Source organism: Mesocricetus auratus, unplaced genomic scaffold (genome assembly GCF_017639785.1).
Source record: "Mesocricetus auratus isolate SY011 unplaced genomic scaffold, BCM_Maur_2.0 Super-Scaffold_100694, whole genome shotgun sequence".
Classification (NCBI taxonomy): domain Eukaryota; kingdom Metazoa; phylum Chordata; class Mammalia; order Rodentia; family Cricetidae; genus Mesocricetus; species Mesocricetus auratus.
Window position 1 is genome coordinate 542219 of NW_024429268.1, and position 25651 is coordinate 567869.

The 25651-nt window shown below is 45.1% G+C and overlaps 1 protein-coding gene, 1 long non-coding RNA gene and 1 pseudogene across 2 annotated transcripts in view; 1 reads left to right on the forward strand and 2 right to left on the reverse strand.

Moving 5' to 3' along the window:
- The window catches only part of Cntnap2 (contactin associated protein 2), a 2029549-nt gene that overhangs the window by 127604 nt on the left and 1876294 nt on the right, over nt 1-25651 (reverse strand). The window lies entirely within an intron of this gene.
- LOC106022673 lies at nt 2382-2973 on the forward strand (annotated as a pseudogene).
- Nucleotides 19849-22272, reverse strand: LOC121137753. Its single transcript, XR_005875055.1, has 3 exons — nt 22147-22272; nt 21740-21846; nt 19849-20393 (listed from the first exon to the last, which is right to left on the reverse strand). It is a non-coding gene; the product is annotated as an uncharacterized LOC121137753 (long non-coding RNA).

Genomic DNA, 25651 nt, shown 5'->3' on the forward strand with positions numbered 1-25651 from the left:
GGCGGGGGGGGGGGGGGGGGCAGGGGAGGCTTCTGCAAACCAGTTCTTGATGTCCGGTGTGAGGAAGAAGGGGCAGCTGGGAGATGGGTTGGGGGTATCTCGATATTTGCCACGGAGCAGCATCTGTGTGACGTCAACAAGTCACAACGGTTCCTCGTTTGTAGCGCGAGGAGGAGGATGGCTGCTTGTGCTTATAACTGTGTTCTTTTGCAAACGTCCTGTGTCTCTGCACCTCAGCGGTCGTAATTTCCTAGAGCCTGGGAGGGCTTTGAGCAGACTCTTGCTGAGATCCAGTTCTGGGTTATTACTTAAACTGTGACTTTTCAGGACACTTGCACTGCAGCCAACCAAGATGTCTAGAGGTGTCTACCCCACTAGGGTGCCATTCTGTAACTCTAGTTTTGAGTCTCAGACTGTGCATTAAGAGTCGTCTGTGCCGTATGCTCCTAATGATCTGGGCAAATTTGATCCCAGAACATGGGCTTAAGAAAACACTTCTGTCAAGACCAGGTTCAGTCAGGGGTCTTCAAGCAGGGAGGGGCCTTAGGGACATATAGTTCATCACCTTTTAATGACTGTAAAGGAGGGGATGGTGTTCCTGGGGGCATTAGTGATCTGACCAGGTTCCCAGGCTGGAAGTGGTCACATGGCTTTGACTCATTACCAAAGTCAGGAGGGACGCTCTTTTCCAGCAGGCAGAATGCTCTGGGGAGATAAAGGCCTTCAGAAGCAGATCTTCCTTTGCTGTGTGCGTGCATGATTTCTCTTTCAGAGATGCCAGGAGGCTTCGTGTATGGCTTGATAAGCAATTTTAGAATGAGAGGTAGTCTAAGCACTCACTATTGTCGCTATGGCATCATTATTATGGTAATGCAATCAGTAAAATATATCTGCCTCTTAAGGTCTAGTGTAATTGGATCCCGCTGTATTGATGCAATTAAAAGAATTAGTGAGTCCATTAGGTGATTTATGTTTTATGTAAAAAATTTCTCAAAATGACAAAAAGAAAAAGATTAGGCTTCATATGTGGCTCTGCTTTCTCTAGTATAATACTCCACCTACTGGAGAAACACCACATATTTCTTAAGGCAGCAGGTAATTTCTTAAAAACTAAGACTGCTTAGTATCAACAAATCTGTACAAGTTTTAAAATAAACACCCATAAACGAAGGAGCTGATGCCGTAGCATTTACATAATAGTATCAGCTTCAAAGACATTTGTAGCATGAATGGTCCAAATGCTACATAATTTCAAAGACTTTAGTCAGAAAAAAATGGATACATTTAGGTTTATGTCTTTGATTTGCAATGATGTCTTTACCAGTGTCTAGTATGTCTGGTATTTCCTTCTTAGAATTTCAGTATGGGACAAGTCCATAGTTTGAATATATTTTATATTTAAATTCACTTAAACAGTTATTAACTAAAGTAATCACACATACCAAGTACTTTAGACAATTACTGATATAGGCAACAATACTTAATTTCTATGTCCTATTTTCCCTGAAGAGCTCAAGGCAAACCCCATTTTGATCACTTGAGAATAAAAACAAAGGTATGAGGGAAAGGGGGAAAAGAAACACAGAAGAGGAATAAAAATAAAATTAGGTGTCATGGCTTGTGAAAAGTGATGCTAGCAGATCCTACTGCTTGTATTATATGAGGCTACGGTCCGATCATCATGGATTACATGAGAAGAATGAATGTTGACATGAAAGCTTGTGAGAGACAAGGCTGACTTTGTAAGAATAACTGAGGTCGTTTTTCTCTTTTTCTTTAAATTAGAAACAAGCCTGTTTTACATTTCAATCCCAGTTTCCTGTCCCTCCCAGTTTTTCTTCTAGTCTTTTTTTGTGTTCTAGTTCCCTTTCTGTTGAAGAGTGACAGAGAGGAGGAAAGGGTTTATTTTAACTTAAAAGATTGCACAGTCCATTTTGAGAGAAGTCAAAGCAAAACTCATGAAGGGGCTCACTCTTGGGCTTATGCTCAGCTAGTTTTCTTATACAGGCCAGGCTCACTGCCTAGGAATGATCCCGCCCACAGTGGGCGGGACCTTACCACATCAGTCATCAATCAGGAATCTCTCTCACAAATGACCCAGGCTACTCTGATTTGGGCAATGCCTCAACTGAGACTCCCTCAGATGACTCTAGGCTGTATCATGTTGATAGCTGAAGCTAACTAGGATACTTTGGCTCTGTAATTTTTGTTCAGTGCAGGTTCCAGGGAGGGTGTGTGTTGACAACAGTCCCCATGTGAACTGCTAGTGAATTCTGTCTGGTACCCTTAATAAGACCATTGATAAAATTTGAAACTCTAGGGGTCACCCTCTTGCTTGCTCTTTCTGAAGTCATCTTGGTTCCCTGCGCCCTCTGCACAAAATGCCGAGCGAAGCCACAGAAACCGCCCCTGCTACAGATAAGGAGTTGCCACAGCCTCAGGTTGAGACAGGATCGGGAACAGAGTCTGACAGTGATGAATTAGTACCAGAGCTCGACGAACAAGACTCCACACAGACAGCCACACAACAAGCCCAGCTGAAATCGATGAAGAACTGGTCAGTAAAGCAAAACAGAGTCGGAGTGAAAAGAAGGCAAGGAAGGCTACATTCAAACTGGTTACAGGGGTTACTAGAGTCACTGTCTGGAAATCCAAAAGTATCTTCTCCCTCATCGCAAAACCAGATGTCTACAAGAACCCAGCTTCAGACACCTACATAGTCTTTGGAGAAGCCAAGATTGAAGATTTGTCTCAGCAAGCACAGTTTGCAGCTGCTGAGAAATTCAAGCTGTTTCAAACATCCAAGGAAACACTCAGACCCCGACCTTACAAGAGGAGCGTGGGGAGGAAGAGGTTGATGAGACAGGTGTGGAAGTTAAGGACATAGAGTTGGTCATGTCACAAGCAAATGTGTCGAGAGCAAAGGCAGTCCGAGCCCTGAAAAGCAACAGTAACCATATTGTACGGAATTAACAATGTAACTATTTGACAACAAGGATTCCCCCCTCCCTTTGGTGTTTTGAAAGTGGTAATACAGCTTGGTTTGAAATTTGTATTGTTTCTGTCACTAATAAAGCTATGGCTTCTTGTTGGATGAAAAAAAAAGGGAGACTCTAAACTAGGATCCTGTTTGAACGTGGTGTGGGTGACGGTTGGTCTCCTGTTTGCCCAGTGAGTCTGGGACTGGTTTGTGTTGAAGAAGATGGCTGCTTTACCAAATTGTGAATGCAGCATTCTTGCTAGGGCAAATCTAGACACAGAGTTCATTTGAAAATGTGTCCCTACTGATCTCCCAGATTTACAAAGAACTCAAGAAGCAAGTCTCCAAAACACCAAAAAAATGGGGTACAGAACTAAATAGAGAATTCTCAGTAGAGGAGTCTAAAATGTCTGAGAGACACTTGAGAAAGTGCTCAACATCCCTAGCCATCCGGGAAATGCAAATCAAAACAACTCTGAGATACCATCTCACTCCTGTCAGAATGGCTAAAGTCAAAAACTCCAATGACAGTTTATGCTGGAGAGGATGTGGAGAAAGGGGAACACTCCTACACTGCTGGTGGGAGTGCTGACTTGTACAGCCACTTTGGAAATCAGTATGGAGATTCCTCAGGAAAATGGGACCCACAAGACCCAGCAACTCCACTCTTAGGCATATACCCAAAAGATGCACATTCATACAACAAGGATGTTGTTCCACTATGTTCATAGCAGCATTATTTGTAATAGCCAGAACTTGGAAGCAACCTAGATGCCCCTAAGCTGAAGAGTGGATAGAGAAAATGTGGTACATTTACACAATGGAGTACTATTCAATGGAAAAAACAATGGAACCTTGAAATTTGCAGGCAAATGGATGGCACTAGAAGGAACCATCCTGAGTGAGGTAACCCAGTCACAAAAAGAGAAACATGGTATGTACTCACTCATTTATGGATTTTAGACATGAATCAGGAGAGTGCCAGCATACAATCCCATTGCCAGAGAGTCTGGGAAACAGAACCTTCATCCAGTGACTAATGAAAGCAGAGGCAGATACCTACAGACAAACACTGAACTGAATTCCTGGAATCCAGTGTCAGAAAGGGAGAACTGATGGGCAAAGGAGTTAAGACTGGACTGGTTTAACCCACAGAAACAGTTGACCTGAAGAAGGGGGAGCTCTTGGACCCCAGATTGATAGCTGTGTGGAAAGCATGGGACTGACCCAGACCCCCTGAATGTGGGTGTCAGTGAGGAGGCCTTGGTAATCTATGGGGCCTTGGGTAGTATTTATCCCTGGTGTACAAAGAGACTCTGAGTGCCCATGCCACAATATGGGAGACTCTCTCAGCCAGGACTCTTGAGGGAGGGTGTCGGCCCTGCTCTGGATGAAATGACAGTTACTAGAGATCTACCATGGAGAGAGGACCTCACCCTCCCTGAGGATCAGAGTGGAGACTGGGTGGGGACCTGGGGGGACCTGGTGAGGAGGGCCGGGGAAGAAGGGGAGGGAGAGGGAGCTGGGATTGACATGTGAAACAAGATTGTTTCCAACCTAAATAAAAAAAATATTATTAAAAAATGTGCCCCTAACAGGAGAATATCATTACATCAGGGCAGTGAGGAGGTTGTTGTTGCCTTAGTGTCTGCTGTTCACAAACTAAGAAAGTTACACCTGTCAGCATTGCGCCTGTCTCATAGGCCACCCAGGGTGTGGGTGAGTGACTGCCACAGGGTAATCTGATGCTACAGCGTGTGCAGGATTCTCTAGAGAGAGGGAGACCTTGATGTCAGACTCAGTGTGCCTCCTGCTCTCTGCCCCACTTAGCCTTTCGACAAGCCACATGGATTTCCGTGTGAATTTTTGCTGTCAGCCACCTTGCAAACTGTGCCAAGAGTTAAACTGGTGATGCCCATAGGAACATAATGCTAACTGGGTTAAAGAAGCCTGGATTCTTTTGGGGGTGAAACAACTCATGAACTGATGAGCAAAGAGTCAGCTGTGTTTTGCCCCAAACAGTAGAAGAGGTCTAGAGTGACCTGGAGGAGATAAGGAGGAGGGAGAGGAACGAAAGGGGAAGGTACACACACACACACACACACACAGAGTGACAGAGACATGGACAGAGACACCTAGAGAGACAGACAGACAGACAGACACACACACACAGAGTGACAGAGACACGGACAGAGACACCTAGAGAGACAGACAGACAGACAGACAGACACACACACACACACAGAGTGACAGAGACACGGACAGAGACACCTAGAGAGACAGACAGACAGACAGACAGACAGACACACAGAGTGACAGAGACATGGACAGAGACACCTAGAGAGACAGACAGACACATACACACACAGAAACACAGAGAGAGAGAGAGACAGAGAGATGGCATGGGTTAAAGGGCTATGGGATACTTCTCCAGAGGGACACATGAAAGACCTAATGACTATGTAATATGTGACACTGAGTGATTTGACTCTTGATATGCTGTGTCATTTCCCTAAACCCCAAAACTCAGAGAGTGCTCTGCACCACAGATGGTGCCAAGTTTCACACCCAGCAGATATATCGTGTGTCAGACAGGCACACCTGTTCTCTGTTCTTGGGGAACCACTCCACTATTTTGGATCAAGCGAAAGCTCGTAGAAGTTCTGACCAGCCATGGAGAGAGGGCTGTCTTCACAGGGGAGTCAGGTGAGAAAGTGTCTATGTTTCTTCTCCGTGTTTCACCACACGTGTGATTGGCGAGTTGGACTCAGTCGGATTTCCAGAGCATGGACATGGGCTGGAGACTAGTCTCCACTGTGAAATCAAGGTCTACTACTGTGGAATTCAAGCTGTCACAACACTCTGAACACAAAGGCTTAAAGTATCCTCCCTGATTCATAATGTTCTGCACATTGCCTCATGTAGATTTTCAGGGGGAACAGCTTGTCTTGGGGAAGAGGAAGCTTTGTGCACAGGACCCTTTGTCTGGTCTTCATTACATACAATTCATACTTCGGTAAAATCAAATAAAGAGGATGGTTCACACTGACTCAATACACCAAGCATACATTTCTAGTCCCAGGAGTTTCATTGCAAAGGAAAACAAAGAAGAAGGGAAATGGAAAGAAGTTTCTCATGGGAGAAACTTCAACACGCTTGTTCACCAGGAGAGTTGAGATGGGGAATTGCTGTAACAGAGTCCACAAGTAAGAGGCAGTTTGATTGGGAGGGTAAACACTTAACATTTCCTGGGTCTTTGAGTTCACCCAAACGAATACCCTTAGACTTATGATTAGAAAACCACCACACTTGGTCCCCCTTCCCCATATTAGGGATTGAGCCCAGGTCTCATGCTTTCTAGGCAAGTTTACCACCAAGATAACAGTCTAGAACCTCTTTCAATTATCGGGACATAGCCTCACTAAGGTGTTTAAGGTGGTTTCCAACTTGTAATCTTTCTGCCTCAGCCTCTCTAGTAGATAGCCTGATTACATGCATGTGCCCAACATAAAATGTTACATATGTGTGTGCACATGCATACATTTCCAGTAGTGGTAATATAAAAGGGAATCGACCCTGACTAGTTATGGGTGGGACTTGCAGCCAATAAAGACTTGTCTGATAAGTCTTCTAAGTATATTTTGTGACAAGAGTCTGCAATGTATGCTGCAGTTTTCAAGGAGGAACTTGAGGAGGTTTGTGATCCTCTTGATTCTTGTAAACAGGGAAGTATGTGGGGAAGGGTTGTAGCATGTCAAAGACTGGGAACCCGAGGCATAGAGAGGCTCGTGTCCAACCTAAATCTACTAAGTCCATGGAGCCAGTGGTCAGTATTCAGCTGAATACTCACTATCCGTAGATACACGGAGCATGATGCCAAATTAGTATGGTTAGAAGGGGGTTTCATGACTCCCATGAGCCCTTTCCAGCAGCCTTCTCTAGTGTTTGTTACTCTTAAAGAAACAAAACTGCGCTTTCTACCATTAGCGCTCTCTTAACCCACGGAGCTAATGGCTTCCTTAAGCAAATGGGGTTCATTGATCAGCAAGTCTTTGCCAGATGACGTTTTAAATACGGGAAGAAAGCTGGAGCACAATGCAGCTAATCAGGCTCAAGCTAAGGGCTCCAGGGCTCCAGACCCGCTTAATGAAACAGCATTGCTTTGTCACTGGCAGATCCTCTAGGTTTATGGGTTATGTTCAAACTGTGACGGCGAAACGATTCTCACATGTGGGGATGTCTAAGTAAAGCAGCCCGGGTGTTCTTACTGTATTGATTTTTTTTGTAATGTACTGCCTTCAGTATTTAAATGAGTTTGAGTTTGTTTCTTTAATGGTCTTCCAATAAAGCTGAAGTTGACCTGTTTCCTTCTGCGGTTGCCACGCGGTGATGGCAGAAAGAGGCTGCCGACACAAATGAGCTCATTTGATGTGGTTGAAAAGGTTACATTTCTATTGATCTTAACTGTAATACAGTTTGAAGTCCTTGACTTTAAAAAGAAACCAACTCTGAGAACACACTCTTTTCAGTGCGGTGGCTCTGTCTGGTACTGTATTGCTGGCAGGTTTTGGCAGCCGGCGTGATATTCAGGATGGAGTTTAAGGATGGTCACCACCGGAGGCCTGAGAGCCATGTCCTTCAGCTGTTCCACATAGGAGGGCAGGAAAGTGTGCCGGGAATAAATAGCATTTTGGGGGAGTGGCTTGAGAATTTGGGGGTAAATGCCCAATTGTGCTGGCTCCAGAAGGTGACTTCCTTTTGGAAGCATTTGAGGTTTTAACACTGTTTGGAACCTGTTCCGATAAGTGAGATGATACAGGGCTAGCTGGGATAATTTAGTGGAGGTAGCCAGGAATGGAAAATAGAAAAAAAAATTCTAGATGAGAGAGAGAGAGAGAGAGAGAGAGAGAGAGAGAGAGAGAGAGAGAGAGAGAGAGAGAGAGAGAGAGAGAGAGAGAGAGAGAGTGAGTCTCGAACTGTGAATGTGTGTAGAAGCCATAGGTCAATACTGGGTGTCTTTTTCTATTGCCTTCTGCTTTTTGAGGCGGGGTCTTTCTATGAACCAGAGGCCTACCATTTTGGTAGACTAGACAGCCAGCAGGCTCCGAGGTCCATCTTTCTCTGCTCTCTGCCATGCACCGAGGTCACGGATCTGTGCTATTTTACGTGTCTTCTATCTGAGTGCTAAGGATCCAAACTCAGTTTCTCACGCTTGCAAAGCAAGTACTTTTCCCACTGAGATATCTCCCATTTGTTCCTTTTTTTTTTGAATGGCAGTGTCTGAGTGTAGTTGCATGCATTGCGTGTATATGTGTGTGTGTGTGCGCGCGCCCATACACATTATCCCGTGGCTTATTAAATCTGGTGTGAAATACCGTTGTGTGTTCAAATCTACTCCATGAAAGTCATATGCTATTGCAGACCCTGACTCTCACCATGATGCCAGACACACTGGATCACGCCCACATCCCAGCTGCTCAGTTAGTAACCAGAGAAAGCCTATTCTTCCTGATACTCTGTCTGCTCCCTCAGATTCTCGGGAGAACCAGAGGAAAGACTATCCCCGAGAACTGAAAGGCAATTTGGTCCTTACATTATTTACAGCCACTATTTCCATTGTGATAGCCAAAGGAAGACTTTTCTAGTTTGACTTTCAGTTTAAGGAGATGCGGTCCACCAGCGAGGGGAAGCCATGGCTATAAGGTGAGTGTGGCATCCAAAGCAGAGATCAGAGAATGGACAGGGAGTGGGGCCAGATCATAAGATCTTAATGTCTTCTGCTCACCTCCTCCTTAGAGTTCTGCAGCCTCACTAAAGAGTGTCACTAGAGAGGATAAGTGCTCAAGCCCATGAGCCTGTGGGGGTCACACGTCACATTCAAACCTCAGAAGTCTGCTTCCTTCTCCTCCGGCTACCAGCATCTCCCATCCCTCTGGAAGACAACTGATACCACATCAACCCGATGAATTTATTCAATAGCACTACTTCAATAAATGCGCGTAATACTTTGTAGACGCATACTCTGAGTGACCCAGTTTTACATCCGAGGAGGCAGACACAGAAATCAATGGACATCGTCTTAAGCTGTGGAACTGGACAGCTCCAGAGACTGGAGCTTCACGACTGTAGTTCTGGGCTGCTGCTACACGGGGGTAGTCTTAGAAATGGGTGTAGGACAGAGTACTCGCTGTCTCTGGCTTGCGTGTTTTTAAACACATGCCCTTTTATCCACTTTGTAGTTTGCATGACCCTGTCTCCTTTGCAGCCGTCCCTGGTCAGCTGGGCAGATCTTTAGTGATGGGTAGGTATGAGGGGGATGCAGGCCCTGTGGGGTTCTTTCAAATTTACCCCATTGTGTACTGTGAGAGTCAGCTCACAGGTGTTTAACACAGAGGCAGGGGCCGAGGTCACAGCGTTGGCAATCTGTAACCTAGGGCTGTTATCGCAGGGACTGGGAGTCTGGTTGGCAGAGGGAGCAAGCTAACTCTGCTGCTTGTTTGTACAGTGTAGCTTCTGCTGGTAGTGTCGGTGATGACATTCTTGAGGGTTGTGACAGCACTTAATCTCCTTCATGCTTTCAGTTGACTTCCTTCGGGGAGTCCTTCCTTTATTTTTGTAACCGTCAGAGTATGCCCTCCTCCTTTCTACCCAGAAAGGCTTTTGAGAGTGACCGTTTTATTTGGTGTCTTCACTACACTTCCTCATCTTAACAGGAGTGATTCTTTCGGTTCGCACAGTGAGGCCTGGGAAAGAATGTGACTCGAATACACTGTGGAAAGCAGGAAAAGTCCCCATGCTCTCGGGTGAGCCCAGCTCGCAGTGGGTGCACAGTGTCCGTTCCTTACAAGCTGGATCCATTCATTTACTTAGTCACCTAGCAAATACATCATAGGGGGCTCCTCTGTCCCCAGGGCAAACACAGAGTACGCAAGAGTTGTGCATGGAGACTCTTATCTATGATCTATGTTCATTGGACGCCACCGCAGACCTCTGCCCCTGCCACACTTCAACCCGTCCTGGCGTTTCACATCGGGAGCAAACAGACCCACAGCGGTGGAGTCGATGGGCATTTGGAAGTCCCCAGCTAAGCTAGCTTCACAAGCAGTTTTCCTTTCTCCAGGCACAGTGATTACGGCTAGCGACCAGCAGAGGGCATTTTAATACAAGCTCAGGACCTGCTCCAGGCTTCTGTCTATCAAAACCCTCACACTGCATGGATTTCTGCCTTCCGGAGCGGAAGGGCAGCTTGCAACCTCCCAGAACCTGGGACTGCACACATTGAGATGCATTTACTTTTCAGGGAGAAGATAAATTTATGTGAGATGGGAACCTGCTTTCGGTTACCTGTGCATACGAAACTACGAAACAACCGTACTAAAAAGGCAATAGCCTGGAGAATTACAATCTTTGGGAGTGATCCGAGCGCACTGCGGATGGATATAACAATACTAGCCTCACACACTGGCCTTTCGTTTCCGTGATAGACAAAACAGAAACCCAGGAGCCTTCCCGTCTTTCTTGAGTGACGATTTATGCACTTAATGTGCTCCAAGGCCAAAGGAACCCCCCCCCCCCAACCCCAAGCCTTGGGCTTGGAAGCTTTGGCTATGTCCTGGAGGGGGAAAGAGAACTGACCCGTCACACCTTAAGCTGGATCAGAAATTGCATTGCACCCTCCTTCCCGCCGAGCTGTGTGAAATGTAAAGTGAAATAAATGCATCGTTTTGTTTTTTTTTATCTTTCTTTGCTTTTCTTTTTCTCCCTCTGGAGTGTGGGGATGGCAATCCTGCCTAGCCTTAGAGTACATGCCTGATTTGCCTGCAGATGGAATTGCTTTAGAGAAGAAATAAAGAAAAGAAAAAACAAAACTTGGAAGTGTTGACGTATTCATCACCAGTCTTTTCCTGCCTCGGATCAGATGGATTTGATGGGTTAGGACTTATGTTTCTGTTCTGTTCTTTGGCATAATTTTTATGAATGACAGAAGAGCGCATGTTGAAGCTGGCAGTAAAAGATAAGCAAAGACACTGAGCTCCTCTGTTCTCCACAGGAACATTGTAAGGGGCAGCTCAAATGTTCCTGTGGGTCTCATCTGGTCCATTCCTCTGTTCCCCGGGGTGACGGGGTGACTCGGTCCCTTCCTGTGTCCTCGAGGCACCGCGTGTCTGCCTGGATTGGCACTTCCTTCCAGTCTGTGTGACTGATGAGCTGCACTGCGCGGGGCCCCACAGAGGTAGCAGCAGGTGCTCCTTGTGTGATTGTGCTAGGTGGGGAGAGCATGCCTAATGCGTCAGACTGCAAATGGGTCAAAGGGAAACACAGTATCGAAGACCTGTTGTAACGACCCTGGTTCAGACAGATGCGTTCTTTCTTTCTTTTTCCTTTTTCCCCCTCCTTTGAGACAAGGTCTAACGATGTAGCCTTAGCTAGCCTGGAGTTCACTATGTACAAATGTTTTGTCTGCATTTATGTTTAAGCATCATGTTCATGCCCGGTGTCCTAAGAGTTGAGAAGATGGTGTTGGATCCACTGGAACTGAAGTTGGGGATGGTGGTGAGCCGCCATGTGGGTGCTGGGAACTTGTCCTTTGCTAGAACACTAAGGGCTCTAAACTGCCGAGCCTTCTCTCCAGCCTGGAGTTCACTTGCCTGTCACAGAGTCCCACTTGCCTTTGCCTCCTGAGCGCTGTTAGTTTGCTTTTTAAGAAAGAGACAGGAAGGGCTGAAGAGATGACTCAGTGCCTAAGGTGTGTGCTGCTCTTACAGAGGACAGGAATTCAGATCCCAGCACCCACAATGGGGGTGTGGGGAGCTGACAACTGCTTGTAGCTCCAGCTGCAGGGAGATCCTTTACCTCTGGCCTCCACAGAACCTGTATTCACATTATCACGCCCCTACGTAAGCATAATATAAATAATAGAAACAAATCTTTAATTAAAATGATAGGTGTTGAAAAAAAAAAGAAAGAAAGGAGAGGTCTGGGAGGTGGCTCAGCTGGTAAATGCATGCTGTTTAGGCATGAGGGTCTGAGTTTGAATGCCCAGAACCCAACTGAAGAGCTAGATATGGTGGCGCGTGTCAGCAATCTCAGACACCAGGAAGTGGGGACAGGCAGATGGCTGGAGTTTACTGGCCAGCCAGGCTATTGGAAGTAGTGAGCTCGAGGTTCAGTGATAGACCTTGGAGGATGACTCCTGGCAACCACCCCTGACCTCCACACATGTACACACACACACACACACACACACACACACACACACACACACACGCCCAGCTCACACCTACATGCACGTCCCCTCCCCCAATAAAGGCAATAGAGGAAGAAGGAAGGAACTTAGCATCCTGTTGGACTGCAGTGATTTTTGTGTGTATGTTTTCATTTGCTGCATACAAAAATCTCATTAAAATAGGTGGCCTCTTTCTGATTTTAGCAATAAGGACACAGGGGTGTTACTGGCCAGAGAACACAGAGCTATGAAACCGAGGAGGCTGTTCAAAAGGATTCCTTTTTATTTATATCTTAATAAAAGTTTCTGGGTTCAATTCAATTGCAGCCTATGGGAGTCTCTGCTTAGTATTAAATCGTCCTAAGAAGGAGATGTTGCTTTATGCACTATGTTCTTATTACCAGGTCAAATCGCTAATATTCTCTTCTACCGTATTTGGTTTCTATTATTTATACAACAAGAAGAAGACCAGTATGCCAAGGACTCTGTGACAGGAGCATTAGGTAGAATACGTCTCTAATATCTGCAGAAAGACATACTGAGTGTGCAAATATCATCTCTCTTAGGATAGAAATTTCTTGGGGGGGTAAAGTAGACATTTTTGTCCGTTCCTTTGCGTCTAAGTCCCTTGGTTCACTAACTCACCACTGTCCATCACACATCTTTCATGTGGGAAATACTTAGTATGTATTTGATGTCTACAAGTCAGTTTTGATGCAAGTTGGATTAGTTTTTATTATATTCTGAATCAGTAAGTGACCTTACGGAATGGTATTGCTGGTCATATTTCACTTTATCTAAGTAAAAAAAAAAGTACTGTCTGTTGAGGCTGGAGGGAGGGGTTAGTTGTTAAGAATGCTTACTGCACTCCAAGAAGACCCAGGATTATTGGTTCCCTGCACCTGGATGGTGGCTCCCAAATGCTGACAACTCCAGTAGAGCAACGCACTCTTCTGACCTCCAAAGGTCATGCACACAAGTAATGCACATGAAAATACTCACATGCAAGCATGCATGCACACACACGTACATATTTAAAAAATGGGTCTGTTTAGAAATTTTCTAGCATGTGGTAGGCTGGTAATGGAGAGGAGTAAGAGCTAATCCAATTGGATGTCCCTCATGGAATTCCTAGTCATCATCACTGTTTGTAAATATGTCACCATTTACATATATCTATATATTAGTTTTACATTTTAAGTACTACGTATTGAACCTAGAGTTTCATACATGTTGGCCAAGTACCCCACCACTGAAACCACCTCATATGATTTTAAATAGAAGGAAACTCATTGCTTAGTGGGATAGTCTTCAACTGTCTGAGAACATTTCCTCTTCATAAGTGGTTATCAGAGACCTCCACTGTATCTCTAGAAACTTCCCTGAATGCGGGCTATCCACACCTCCAGATGTACCTGTGGTCTAGTTTATACCTACAAGCTGGTAGGGATATACTGAATGTGTCTGACAGGTCCTAGCAGCTGGGGATCTTTTTCATCCTTTTCTAGAGACACTTCACCAAGTAGAGCTATTTTCTGCTCCAACTAAATAATGACGACTTCCTAAAAGACTCATCTAAAGGTCAGGCACCCACAGCCCAACCTAGTACCAGGGGAGATGCCACAAAAGCCAATGGGGCCATGAGGTTCTGCGTGTGTTTCAGTGGCTTCTTTGGATGAACATAAATGTGGAAGAAAAAGTAAACTCAGATTCATACACAGATCAACTCAGTGATTGTGTTTAACTCAGGTGGAGCCTCTCTCTTCTTTTTCCAGATGTCTTCTGTGGAACCCAGCCCCTGCAATGATTAAGAAACTAATAAAATATTGACCTGTACTCTTCACAGAGTTAAATATAAGTTGGTATTCCATTAAAGTGGAAACCTAAGTAGTGAGGCACTTGGGAGGCTCCAGCAGAGAGCCTGTGAGTGGGTAGAGTGCTCTGGGAAGGAGTTGTCGGAGTTCAAATGGTTCATCATTATTCTTGCAACTGCCTCCCTTCCGTCAAGCACGCTTGTAGTGCACAACCAAGGCTGCGGGTTTACCATCCAGGCTAGATGAAAATGAAATTAGCCAAAGGGAAGAGGCTACAGTAAATGTAATCTCAAGAGCAAAGCCCTAGGCTAGCTAGGTCAACTTTCTTTATTTGTTCTGACATTCCCTAAAAAGATTTAATGCTTCTGTTACAATGTTATTTTCTTTAATAAAGGTTTGAACAACTTCTGATATTAAAATTTTCAGGAGTGTTTATATCTATATGCTTTTTGGAATTCTTTATTGGTGGAGAGTTCAAGGGTAATAAAGGTACAGGTTCTTTGAATAATTCATCTGTGACTCAGTCTGGGCATCTGCTATTGTACAGGATTCTACAGTGGAAAGATGGGAAGTGATGTTCATGCTTATTTAAATACATAACATTAAAACTGAACCTCTTATTTTTATTTGCTTATTAAAGTTTGGATTTTATGATCCTTAGGATGAGTTATTAATTAACTTATTTAGTGATTGTGCTCTCTTCTATTTTACTATTATTTTCTAGGAAGACTCTGACCTAACTTGATATGCTATAGATGAATATATATATTTCTCACCAAATTGCAGTAGGTTATATATCTTGCATCTTGTTGAGCATGAACACTGCTCATAGTTTGTTTTAAAGGTTTATACTATTAGTTTAATAAAACTAGATCATACTGAATACACTTTCATTTATTTTTGCCGTTGAATAGTGTTGTGTTTAACTTGCTGAGTCAACTTTCAAACTTGGCCTATTAGAGGCAAGGACCATGATGGCATCTGACCAGAATAGCTCAGTTTAAGGTAAATCAGAGCAGGACATGTCTATTAAAGAATATAGGGCATAAAGAAGAATGAAATCCTGTTATTTGCAGGAGACGGGGTGGGAATGGAGGACACTGCGTTAACAAGTCAAGCACGAGAAGGAAAGGACTGTGCATGTTCTCCAAACCACAGAAGTAAAACACAAACAAAGAACAGTTGGTCTGGGTATTAAAGAGTATTCATTATAAGTGGGGGGAGGTGAGGTGTGTGAGTCCAGATAGACAGATTGTGGGTTTGGTCAGCAAATGCCACATGCACACAAGACCATACAGAGGCAACCGGAAGAGGAGTCTGGTTTCCTGGGCTCCGCTGAGACTCTCTGTCTTGTGAGCCCCAAGTGCTTGCTCATTTGTGGGATGGGGCTAATAGCGCCTGCTGTTTCCAACTCTTCAAGACAAGAGTACTGCTGTAGGAGATGACTGAAGACATAAGAAAGCATTCGCACATTCTTAGCAGGGTCACCAAGACATCCCCCAGTACCCGGAGATGCTCTCCTGGCTAGAGAAGGTCAATTGAAACTTCTTATAATTGAACTCGCCACATGTAGAAAATGTGAAGTAGTTTTCTGACGTGTCCTTGTCAATAAAAGTGGGTACTCCACTGCCCTAACTGACCCACTTTAACCTTTTGACAAAACTGCATGTTTTGCTTAACGATGACTGACTGCATAGCATTATAGTCTATTCAGGACCCTGGGCTATATAATGCTACTGATTGTAGACAACATTTCTCCTACACTTTACAGGGTCTTCTCCAGCAGGGGAGGGTTTTCCTACTCATAGGATAGAAAGATGGTTAGGCCACAAAGTATTTCCTCCCCAGTGTCTTTGTTTAATTTATTCCCCTTCAGAACGCACACCATCCTACCGCTGTGGGAGAGTGTATTCTGGTGCACAAGTGCTATTCCTCGCCCATCAGAAATACTCTTCCCTGTCACCCCTGACTCTGTGTATCAACATGCACCTTTCCTTCAAGGCTTGCAATCAGAGCGTTGACCGGTTATTACCTTTTACTCCATAATTTAAAATTAGCACCCCCCCCCCCGCGTGTGTGCTTGCATGGTGTGTGTGTGTGCGTGCGTGTGTGTGTGTGTGTGTGTGTGTGTGTGGCTCACGTGGAGGTCAGATGACAATTTTCTCTCTGCCGCGTGGGTCCTGAGGAATGAACTCAGGTCTCTAGGCCTGGAAGCAAGCGCCTTAACTGGATGAGTCACCCTGCCATCCCCCCACTGTAATTCTTGAACATTAGTATCAATAGCCTTTTGTCAGTCTATTTATTATTATGAGTGCTTCCCAGCCATTAGTCTCTGCCCAGTTCCATGGAGTATATCATGGCGTGGAAACCTCCTTTTCAATAGCTTACTACAGCCCGCTTGGCAGTCTCGAGGCAGGTGGCACGGGAGCAGACAGGAAGGCTGGAAGGGAAGGGCAGGCACTGCTGTCTGCTCTTACACACGTTTTTTGTTTGTTTGTGGTTTTGGTTGATTATGAGCATCCAAAGTATCCGCTGGAAGACTCCTGAAACAAGCAGCTTACAAGTTCTTAACCACATGCCACTGAGTAGTGGAGTGATGAACTCTTTGTCTGTCCTGTTCAGCCCCACTTGAGAAGCTAATCACCCTTTGGTCCAGCATACCCACATTGTGTATGTTATCTACTCCCCATCATGCATGTTGTCTACTTGTTAGTCACTCAATGGCTCTTCGGTTACTGGATCATGGGTTCTGGCGTTGCAACGCTTGTGTTTAAGTGATCTTATGTTGTGGCCCAATGCCTCCTCACGATTTCTGTGCCTCTCAGATCCTGGCACCATGAAAACACTATCACTTCTTATACTCATAAGAGCAAGTGCAGTATATGAACAGAGTGAGCACATATGCATTTTACTGCAATATGTTGTTTTAATTTATTTGACTGTTTGTCATTTTTAGTCTATTGCTGTTCCTGGCTTATGAATGAAACATTGTCTCAGTTGTATGTGTGTGGGGACAAACAGTTTACACAGATCTCAGTGTTGTATGGGATTTCAGGCATCTACTCATGGTAGTGGGGGTTTACCCTGTTGAGGAGAGAGGATCACTTCATTCAATATGTTTTGTAAACTGTCACCTCATGTGACAAGGACCTGGCATAATCAAGATAGTCCCTACTGCTAAGGGTGGGGGAAGTGTGGGGTTAAGGGCACTGCCAAGTCCACAGAGTGACTCTCTCCATGCAAATGTTTATTAGAATATATTATTAGATGTACAATATTGTATTGTATTATGGGTTGCTGTTAACCGCTTAAAGTGCCTAGTTTAACAAAAATTAGCTTTATCACAGGCATGCATTTGTGGGAAAAAAATCAGTGTACACAGTGTTCAGTGTTACCTGTAGTTTCAGGAATCCTCCAGTTTCCATCCCTAGACGCCATAGGACTCTCATGGCCTCACATGTGTCTGACGCAAGACAGACTCTGACTAGGTGGGCAGCTGAAAGTCTTCAGTGAATTTGTTACAGAGAATGACTTTATCCTGTTTGTGTCTTTCCCTGAATTCACAGAACTTAGCAGACTACTCACTGCTGTTTTCAATGTTTTTTTTTTTTTTTTTTTTTTATGACCACTTTGGGGATTCAAGTAAACACGGCTTAATTAGCAATGAATGCAACCAGTGGAATTTAGTTGAGATGTTAATAGAAGCAGATAAGAAATGTTCACTAAAACAAACAAACAAACCAGGATTCAGTGATATTTGGGGGGGCATGGGGGACATTATAAGAAATTAGGACCCTAGCCATTACTTGTTCCTGAGGACATAGTAATGCCTTTGAAGGAAAGCTTCATTTTGCTCTCAGGAGATCTTTTTGTTGTTGTTGTTTGTTTTTTAGAGACAGGGGTTCTCTGGATGGCTTTGGAGGCTGTCCTAGAATTCGCTCTGTAGACTAGACTGGCCTTAAACTCACAGAGATCCACCTGCCTCTGCCTCCTGAGTGCTGGGATTAAAGGTGTGCACCACCAACCCCGGCTTCTCAGGAGATCTTTTGACTGAGCTGTTAACTCCTGGGCAGAGACAGGGCAGCTCTCCAGTTAGAGGAAAGATGGATGATATTGCATACTATCTATCTATCTGATCCATGGTTTCTAGAGAGCATGGACTCTGAGTGTCTGTGTCAGAGAATTTGTCCCCGAACTCTGTGATGTCTAACCTCCCAATAGCTGTGCTTGACTTTCCTGAGGGTCTGCTGCACCAAGAGCCTCTGGAAAAGACTTCTACTTTTGTGATGAGGCCCTGTCTGCTGCATCTCTCAGGTTCCAACCAGGACGACAAGGGGGCTTTCAATGATTCATGCAATTGCAAAGAAATCTAAAGAAACCTAGCAGAAGGTTAACTTTTGCATAAGTGTATGTTTTGTTACTTTTTGTGCCTTTGTGTGTTTTTTGGACTCATTTGTAAGATTAATAAGAATGCCTTTCAGTGTCTTACCAGCCAGAGGTTTTTATGGGCATATTTTCAGACATTTTTCCGTTAAGTAATGGGCGAGAGCACGTGTGAACTTTGAATCATGGAGGATCTAGTGTGAATAATAATGTCTAATGCTTCTTAGTGCTATCTTTGGCTTAAATCATAGATTTGAGCGTTAAATTAAATTAAGAAACTATCTCTAAAATGGGAGTAATAGTGGTACATTTCAGCAGGGCTTTTGTTTTGATAAGAATTAAGTGAGAAAACGTGTGTACAGTGCTCATGCTCGGCCCAGAGCCTGGAACATAGGGATTATCTATACGCATGAGGGCTCGCGCGCGCACGCGTGTGTGTGTGTGTGTGTGTGTGTGTGTGTGTGTGTGTGAGAGAGAGAGAGAGAGAGAGAGAGAGAGAGAGAGAGAGATGTTGGTAAATGTAATCCAGGAAGTGAGAGGAAAATTCTGTAGAAAGAACAGTTTAATGCCCCATAGGAGCTGTGTATTCCATGCTAATGGCCTGTGAACTTCCGGCTACCTTGAAGTTCAGGATCAGATTTAAGGAAGCATATCTGACGTGAATAAACTTCTTCTGTTTCCTCTGTCTTGGGAGGGGTGTCTCACTTTTCAGACTCTCTTTATTACCCCCCCCCCCATTCTGCACACACTCGTAAACCCCTGTAGGTTCCTTGCACCGTGCGGCCTGGAGGGAAGGAAAGGCACAGGGAGGGCTGCAGGCAGAAAGGGCTGGTTACACAAGATGGGAATGGCTGGTGTGGTGATGACTTTGCATTCCTGCTAACTGGTCAGGTTTCTCATCACACAGAGAACTCTTTCAGGGACTGTGACTGCTCCCGGTTTGTTTATATTTTGACTGACGTTAAGCCTTAAGCTACTGTCCCTGATGCAAATGAGAGCTTTCATAAAGGACCCCACCTGAGGGTTGTCATGGGCTTCCGGTTTGCTCTAGTGTCTGATAACCGTTAGTGCCCGTTCTTCATTATCTTTGTGGAGATTGGGCACTTTATTTTTTTGGCAGCAAATGTTTCTTCCAAGGTCAATTTCCTTCAAGTGCTCAGCACCGTTTCACATGCTGTGTGCTCAGGGAATGCAAATTAATTCCATGTTAGCTTTAGCCAAACCAGCTAGGAAAGTAAACCTGATTCTAAAAACACCATACACACTGATAAATACCATCTAAATAACACAATGCTTGGTCTTAGCATATATAGACGCATACAAGTTCGCGCTAATTCTAGAGACATTATTTCATAGCATCGTTCTAACTCATAAGTGACTTCAACGGGAGATGTGCTGTCTTTTCTATTGTGTTTATTGTAACTGGGGGCTATAGAAGAGTTTGAGGATACATGAATATTTCATATATATATATATATATTTTAAATTTAAAAGATGCAAAACACATTTCTTTTGGAAAGGAGAAACTCAGAAAACTCTGGGGACAACAGGACCATTCATAATCCCTTCATCCGGAAATAATTGCTAGGAGAGTTTGAGTTTATCTCTTTCCACACATTGCTAAGGCCACACAGGTTCTCGAGATGGGTGAACAGATTGCTGTAAGGCAGATTCTGAGTGGCTTTGGGACATCTACAGGGATCTTCAGAACAGTGTAAGTCCTCCTGCCTGGAGAAGGTGCAGTCCTGAGGTGACAGGTCTCGGGACTCACTTTCTGTGAGGAGGAAACTGTCTTTTCTTCCTCTACTACCTCCTAACTTCTCGTCCATCTCCCCTCAGAGAGGGCTGGGCTCTGGGAAAGCCCCTGGCCAGCGGGGAGGGGAGGCTGAGAAATGCCAGGATGCCAGACAGCAGAAGTCTTTCCTAATCACCGAAGGGCAGCTGCGTTGTGTCCTATCAGGGAGCAGCCGGAAGCAGGTCTTTCCAGCACCTATGGGTGTAATTCTTAGGCACAATCCCTTCCTTGTTGTTAAGAATGCTTCTAACGCCTGTCTTTCCCTGTCTGAGTTCGTGGTTCACTCAGGTTTCATTCTCATTATGTCCCCTCACCCCACCCCCACACGTTCAGGGGAGCTGTAGTCTGTTCTGGGGGAGATTACCCAACTCCCTGCCCTGACAGCAGGACTTGGTCTTAGTCCATTTTTCCTTGTTCTTCCCTACCGTAGAGTGAGCATCACATCCAGACTAGGCCCTTAAGGGATTCTCTGGAGGGTTAAAACAAGAATAAAAAAAAAAAAAGTAGGACCCTTTCTTCCGGGTAGAAAAATTCGGAAGACATGAGCCCAGGGTTCTGTTGACTCTAACCCATAATATGGGAACAATGGGGATTAACCTGGACCTCATCAAGAAGCAGGGAAGCAGAGAGATAAAGAAGGATGGAGTAGGGGGCGTGGTTAAAGAAGGTTAGGGGGAGAGAGAGAGAGACACAGAGAGAGACAGAGAGACAGACAGACGGACAGACTCAATAGCATTTCTATAGTTTTAATTTTCCCAAGTGTCTTAGTCAGAGTTCTATTCCTGTGAAGAAACACCATGGCCATGGCAACTCTTATAAAGGAAAGCATCTTAATATGGGCTTGCTTACAGGGTCAGAGGTTTAGTTCATTGTTATCGTGGCAGGAAACATGGCATCATGCAGGCATGTGGTTGGTACAGGAGAAGCTGAAAGCTCTTTACCTGGGTCCGTGGGCAGAAGGAAGAGAAAGAGAGCCACTGGGCCTGGCTAGGGCTTCTGAAACCCCGAGGCCCATCTCCAGTGACATACTTCCTCCAACAAGGCCACACCTCCTAATCCCTTTGCCTTTCAAATCACCACACTAAGTTTGGGTTTTCTCTCTTAGCTTCTATAATTCTACCACCTACTCTAGACATCTCTATCCAGTGGATTAGCTCTGAGCTGAGTTTTTTTCATTTGCAGTTCAAACAAATGAACTGGACTCTCCCAACCCTTCAGCCTATTGGCTTCCTTGAATTTCCAGCTTCACAGACATGGAGATCACTGGCTCTCACTGTCCTAGGAGCCTCTGGTTCTGACCCCACCCTGTCCTGTCCCTTCTTTTACTCATCGTGGTAGTGTTAGGCCAACTCTGTAAAATTCCGGGGCTGTGGTTGGTCTTCTCTGTACTGTTTTCAGAGCTGGCTGCTTAGCTCATTAAGTCTCTAATACCCTATAGCAGAGAAGTGTCAAGATAAGCTACTTTCTTTTTAAAAATTATTTTTAAAATTGTATGCTTATGTTTATAGTTGCATGTGGTTTTGTACACTCGGGTGCATTACCTGAAGGATCCACAAGAGGGCATTGGATTTTCCCCTAGAACTGGCATTGTTACTGGTGGTTGTGAGCCGTGCCATGTGGTCGCTGAGGGTAGAAACCCCGGGTGCCCCTGCAAGAGCAACATGCAATTTTAGCCACTGAGCCATCTGTCAAGCACCCAAGTCACTTTTTAGACAAAGGTGACAGATCAGGTAGTTGAAAAGTAAGAGAAAGTTTAACTAAATGGATGTATATATGGTTTCTTTTGGAGTCGGGTACTAGGGGCAGCAGATGGTACCCTGTAAGCTGAGTGGCAGCAGTGAACCATGATGGTGACAGAGAATCTGAGAGGAGGCAGAGTGGGAGGTTCAGACATTTGAGCTGAGGAAGCAGCGTTGTCAAGTGTTCTTCCTCTCAAGGCTGATAGTACCTGTGGGGAAACCGAGGGCTGACAGGAGACTCGTGCAGGCAATTCCCCGGGCGAATGTCTCTGAGCAACAGTTTCAGCTACTTCCTCCAAACCAAGTGCTTCCAAAGATGCTTGCACATAGGCTTGGCGGAGAACAAGGACGGATTGAGCTGGGAGATAAATGAGGCCTGGCTCTCCCTGGTGGTTGTCAGAATGAGGCGGGGGTGAGTCTCCTGTGGCCTCACAGAGTAAATCCCTGCCCCTAGCAACAGCAGTGGTCTTGGCTTGAGGACAACTCAAGAGCCCAGCAAGGAGGGCTGGGAGTCAAAGCGGGCCCATGGTCTGGGTAGGTTTGGGCTGATCCCTGGGATGGATGTCACCTGGACCCCATCCCGTGAGCGACAACACTCAGTGTGAGGCGTGTCTTCATTGAGACCTTAAATGGGGAGACTAAAGGGAGTGAGCTGCTTGATGTGTCCTTGACTGAGGACAGCTCATTTGGAGAGCTAGAAACAACAGGGATCGCAAGTCTCACGGCAGTGGGACTGGAGGACACAGGGAGAGAAAGCCGTCCGCACGCCAGGGACAGAGGCCATGAGACGCAGCCACACAGGTGACCTGGACTGGGACTCCAGCCTCCAGTTTAGGTAAGGAATGACGAAGTGTGGCTGTTTGCGGTCCAGCAATCTACCTAACCCTGTAGTATCCGCATTTAAATTTACATAGTAGGTGACATAGTGTGCATGGTCTAGGTGTGTGTATGTGTGTCTCTGTGTGTGTGTGTGTGTGTGTGTGTGTGTGTGTCTCCAAGCATACAGGAAGGCAAGTAAGTGTAGGAGCAAAGACATGAATGGTGGTGACCGGGGTTCAATGAGATTCTTATCTAACACAACATGAGTCAGGTTAAGGAGCCCAAACAGAAGTGAATATGAAGATGTCTGTAGAGTGGCCAGCCATATTAAGACGCAGGGAGATGCCACTATGCACATGCCAGGCAGAGATGCCTCTGGAAGAAGGTGTCAAGTCAGCACCTGGTCGAGGCTCTAGCCTACAGAAGGCTAAAGATTACCTACTCACGCCCACGCCGCTCCACTTGCCCCCAGGAAGCACGTGATTCACAGGAAGGAAGTGCTTTACTGGGCTTCTCCAGACACAAACCTTCCTGAAAACAGCCATCTTTATACGTGGGCCCTTCCCTGCTCAGCAAAAGCCAGTGATACCATACTGTCTACTATTCATACTTAAACTTTTATTTATATAACAAGTGTTAAAATATTTACGGATCAATCTGTGTGTACATGTGTATGTGCGTAGGGGGAACTGTCAGTTGTTTCTTCAGTGACATTCTCAGAAGTCATCGGCTACCATGGAGGGATCAGGGAGGGAAACCATGACATCCTGCTTTCTGGGCATTCCTACTTCAAGCTATATTTAGTGCTTGTGAGGGGACAGGTTGGAGGTGAACATTTTGAGTCAGCTTGGTACCCAAAACCTTGCAAATGGCACACTTCAAATCTCATGAAAAGAGAAACCTGCTGATAAACTGAGCACCAGGAATGAGAGACCAAGATTTGAAGTTTGCACATTAGGGCTGAGTATGACCCATCCCCACTGGACTGGCTCATCCCAGGGTGAAGTTCCCTGGAGGAGAAAGACTGGATGTGAGCTTGTTCCCAAGAAATCATCTTAAGGGAAGCCTTCAGGGACTTCCCCTAAACACCAGTCAAAAAGACATCTGTGCACATCGACAGCCTTTGAGTTTCACAGACAGGGTGAGGCCTGGCCTCTGTGACCTCACATCGGGGTCACTGTTACGGTTATAGATATGACCTAGTTCTGGGAGCAGCAGGATCCCTTATCGTGGGTTAGGATTTAACCCAGGAGAAGGTGGGCAGAAATCCTTTTCAGGTAAGTCAGTGCAGAAAATCTTTGGGTGAAGACCCAATCTCACACCAGTGTATATATCTGGAAGGGAGCTCCCTTGAAAGGGGCGACAAAGACATGATTCAGTGTCTGAGGGGTTTTGACTTACAAGACAGATGTGATCTTGAGAAGGATTGCAGTAGTAAGGGCCAGAGCATGGCCACGTATTACATACAGAGAGGGGACACCATCCCCACACAGGCAAGAGATCTTGTGAAGATCTGCACAGCCTTCAATGCCTTAGTAAGGCATCCTCTAGACACATGGAGAACTGACCTCTGCTGTTTCTCTTAGCTGCCTATGATGTTCCATCACGACGTCAGACCATAGAAGGAAGGAAATACGTGATGGGGCCTTGGTGGGACTCTCTTGTGTGTCTCACAACTTAGAGGCAACAATCTTTCCACATGAGGTCATAGGCTTTCAACTGGCCACCCATGAACACCAAATAACAAGGGCACACCTTGGAATCAAGGGTGTGTGGGCCACGCCCAGGAATCCTCTGTGCCCAGGTCTTCCTATGTAAGGTCTTCCAATGTAAGGCCTTCCAGAGATCAAGAATAAGAAGTTGACCTCAAGTATAACCGAGGTCACACCTACTACTCCACAAAGGTTAGACACAGCCTAACCTCAAGGGGTGGTGGTGGTCTGATGAATGAAATCATGGCAAAGGTCATAAAGCGACATCAATAGAAGCCTGGCAGCTCTTTAACTGGGCCACATTGATACTTCATAAAACCCAGGAAAAACCTCATTACAATGGAGACAGGACCACACCATAGTCCTGAGTCAGTTGTTCACATAAATGACCAAACAAGATGAGCATATATACATATAAAGAATTGTTAGACTGTTCCTGGTCTTATTTACATCCAATAGATGTTTTTCCCCACTTCTGTTCAACAAAAGTCATGGAATCTTACACAAGTCTTCCTTACCTTATGACTGACTGCCAAGAGGTATCAATGTACTTTGGGTGAAACTTCAAGTGTGTTTAGGTCACAATCTTTCTTCTCCCAACCTAGGCTCCATTATTAATACAGGGGAGCCAGGACCAAACCATAGCCTTTATGGTATGTGAGTCACAAATGACAATCAAACAATATGGGCAGACTTTGTAATCAGGGGTGTGTGGGCTGTGGCCTTTTTTCATGTCTGACTACATGCTATCTAGACTTCAAGAAATGCAGAAAAAGTAGATGTGAAGCGAGAGTTAGCCCACACCAAAACCCTCCAAGAATAGAAACCCAATGTACTAACAAGGGCTCTTTAGTCATTGAGATCCATCGTATTACCTTCCAGGCTTATGGGATATACCTTTCTTTCACCAAATCCAGGCAACATTCACAAATCAGGGAGTCAAGACTATCTCACAGCCTTCATGTAATCTGATTCTCATTTGAAATATCAAGTAACATTGGCACACTTTGGGATAGAGGCCATATGATCCACACCCAGAAATCCCCTGTGTCCAGGTTTTATCAGGACTACAACAGATCAAGGACAGCACTTTGATCTCAAGTGTGACCTAGACCACACACTACTCCCAGGAAGGTTGGACACACTTTAATACAATGGAGTGGCAGTCTGAAGAATGACATGA